This window comes from Rhagoletis pomonella, unplaced genomic scaffold (genome assembly GCF_013731165.1).
Source record: "Rhagoletis pomonella isolate Grant_MI unplaced genomic scaffold, Rhpom_1.0 Rhpom_scaffold_00007, whole genome shotgun sequence".
NCBI classification, from domain to species: Eukaryota; Metazoa; Arthropoda; class Insecta; order Diptera; family Tephritidae; genus Rhagoletis; species Rhagoletis pomonella.
Window position 1 is genome coordinate 57,409,627 of NW_023458561.1, and position 3,621 is coordinate 57,413,247.

Consider the following 3,621-nt stretch of genomic DNA (forward strand, 5'->3'; position numbering starts at 1 on the left):
TAAGCGACAGCTTTGCGCAAAAAAGCGCTTAAAACAATTGAAGGTGGTATTCGCGTGGCCGTAAGAGTTCTCAAACAGCAACAAAAACAAAAACAACAAAATAATACATTAAGAATTGTAGTCGCAGTGGCAGTGGCAGTGGAATTGAATCATCGCTACAACAACAACAATAAAATTAAACAAATAATAATCAAATCCAATTCAAGTGTTGGAAAGTATTACTACAATTTCTAAGTGTTTACAATCATACCTAATAGATGTACATACATACATACAGATATACATACTTAAACATGTATCTAAATACGTTTAGTGCTTGTGTGTTAGTGTTCCTTGTTTTTTAAAGCAGTGTCTCCTCAGTGTTAGTGCTATAATGTATTTGAATGTTTTTTGTATGTGATTTTGTTAAGCGCCAACGCAATTAACAGCCAACTTATACCTATCAAGCAGCCGCCATTAACCATCCATAGCTACAATCGCTACTTAGTAGCTAAAAGCGCCCAAAAATTCTGACATTTTCAATCCAAGCAAACTAGCTCAATAAATAGCAGCCAACAGTTATCACGCCTCAACTGAGATATCTAGTAAAAGTACAGCCAAAAGCGGTTTTTCTAATTTCGAACCAATTTAGCCGCACGCACCACCATTAGTCCAGCTATAGTCACGCAACTTTTCTACATACATAAGTGCTTACAAATCAACCGAACATATGTAGTCCAATGTCTGTCTTTTAGATGGCTGAAATATGGATATTTCAATTAGCACCTCCGTCATTGCGTTAGAGTTTAGTGGCTTAGTCGTCGCACACATTAACGTTTTGCCGCCGCTAAAACAAATTTCTTTGTCGGAACAAGCGCTCGATTAATGCTGGAAGACAAAAGGTAAGTTTTTTTCTTTGGTTTTCGAATAATCAATATTGGGTTACACATACATATCAATTGAATACACATAAATATTTATGTATTCATTCCAATTACATACCAGTATGTACCCTCTTTTCAAGTTTTTGTGATTTTTGCTCTTCAAATGCGACGAGTAGGTATGTAGTATGGAAAAGCTGCTCTGCTAGCCATCAGCCGCAGTTAATTTTTATTTTACTGGCTTTAGTGGATTTGAACAATGTGTATCTGATAGCTGGCAGACAGCGTTATATTATAGTATGTATGCATCTACACCGGTTAGTCATAGAGTTAGATATGTATATGTATATATACATAAATACATATGTATATGTATGAACATTTTTTGATTTATTTATGTGCTGTCTTGATTTGTAGCAGCCATCGGTTCGCTGCTTTTCTTTTGTTATTAAAAAAGATGTTTTTTTTTGAGAAAGTTTGTGCGCTTACAAACGATTTGTGTATATATTCGCGTACATACAAATCTCAATCGGATACACATTCCGCAAAGTCATCACAAATAAATTGTAATAAAGTTTTGAAATTATTCAACAAGAAAGAAATGCTTTTTGTATTGCTTGGAAGTTGAAAATAAATCACAGTTGAAAGAGAAGCATTAGTGCGTAATGCCCAGAATAGCTTTGATACCAAGACTTGCGTTCAACTAATTAGCACCGAAATTCAAAATGATATTGTTTGCAACTTACGTAAATTTATTAATTTTCAATAATTTTCATTTAAAATATAATTCAATCTATAATAGAAGCCACATACATAAATAAAAGTTTCAAAGCACAAATTTCAAAAAAAGTGTATCAAACTTAAAAAAATTGTCATCAAAATTTCCAAATTTTTTTGGGATTTGTAATTTGCACTGATGGCAATAATAGAAACTCCTTTTCATGACCAGTATTGGCTATATTTTCTTTTTTTATTTAATAATTTTTTTTTTTTATAAACGCCGCGCGATAGTAAATTGTAAACACAAATATCAATATATTCACGAAACCGTGGGCCAAATATAGTAAAATTGCGCTTTTAGTGTTTCACTCTGACGTCAGTAATTCAAAAATTATTAAAAAAAATTCAGTGAAATGTGCTTAGAGAAGAAGTACTTATGGGTATCAAATTAAAGAGGAAATCCTATAGAATTTAAACAGATTTTGGTGCATAAGGACAGAAAATGCCCATGCGTCCTATTGTGAATCCAAGCAACAAGCAGTGGCAACAAAACTGGAATGCGAGCACAAAAGGTCGATGGACGCACACCCTGATAGCCGAGGTCAACATGGTTGAAAAGACTGCACGGGAAAATCGATTTCTACCTGACGCAATTCCTTACCGGTCACGGCTACTTCCGAGAATATCTTCACAGAATGGACGGGGTAGACTCAGATACGGAGACATAACCCCGAACAAGATAATTGGGGTAATGATCTCCAGTGCAGACAAGTCGCAAGCTGTCGCGAGATACGTGGAATTCTTACCTTGCTGCAAGCGAGAAGACGGATGTCTACTGAGGACACCCGAGTGAAACGCCCAGCCCAACACGCTTCGGTGGGAGTCCCACACGCGGGGAAGGTAGTATAGAGACTAGCGCCCCGGCCAGTGCATAAAGCATTTCCCTCTTAATCGTAACCTAAATACTTTTGAGTCATATTACACTATAAGTTGACATAAGAACCGTATTGCAAAATAATGGGTCAGGCGAACCTCCGAAAACATGTACAAACTCTCCACCAGACTCTCGTACTGAAACACTGAAACACTTATAGTGTCCGATGGTAAAAATATCCTAGTATGGTGAACGGGGATTGGTAAAAGGCCTATGTAAATAGGAAGTTGGAAGATGTACATTAAACTGAACAAATAAGTAAACGGAAACTGAACGACAGCTCGAGAGTACGTTATCCGCAGGTCAGTTTCAAAACGCAGTGGCATGGGGCGAACATAGAAAGACGCGTGGAAGAAAGAACCTCGCTTCATTCGCTTAAATGACTTGCGGGCGGGAACTGCTCCCCTCGTACCAGCGACTAGTTTTGGGCTAAGCGAGATCAGTTTGACGAACCCAAGTTAAATCAACATAACGTTGATCGCATAACGTCCATTTCAGATTTCTTATATATTAAATGTTCCATACGTGTTTGAGCTGCTAAAAACAAAGCTTAGTGTAAATTCTTATAAAAACATAATTATGTACATATACACATTTGTTATTTTTACCATAATCAGATTAAAGAAGTGTTGTTTTTTCCAAATTTTTTCGGTATTTCCAGCTCGGAACATTTTCAAATGTGTTTCATCATCATCCTTTCGTACGCGCAAACAAGAGCCGCTCTACTCAACTGGCTTTCTACCCTTATTAACACCACAAACAAGCTCAACTATCATGCTAAATAAGTACATACATATGTATGTATGTATGTATTAACGGGTTATTCATTTGCCGGCATTAACTTGTTGGTTTGCCTGGCTATAGCCCTTTCATCGAGCAGAAAAACCCAGGGAGGGCGAAGTGTTTGTATGAAATTTACCTCGCCTTGTTTTTTGAGTCCCCTATCTACGCTCGAATCAAAACCAAATTTTTGTATGTATGTATGTAGATATGTACATATGTTTATAAAAAAAATTAAATTTAAATTGCTCGATTTTATCTTTCGCTGTGTTTTTTTTTATTATTTCGGTGTTGTTTCATGCTTGCTTTTGTTTCTGGTAATTTGGC

General features: G+C 36.3%; 1 protein-coding gene across 1 annotated transcript in view; it reads left to right on the plus strand.

Annotated features, from left to right (window-relative positions):
* Positions 1 to 6: 6 nt before the first annotated feature.
* LOC118743163 overlaps positions 7 to 3,621 on the plus strand; it is an 87,085-nt gene continuing 83,470 nt past the window's right edge. The window contains exon 1 of the mRNA XM_036475695.1: positions 7 to 881. The gene's annotated coding sequence lies outside the window, so the exon portion shown is untranslated. The remainder of the gene's footprint in view (positions 882 to 3,621) is intronic.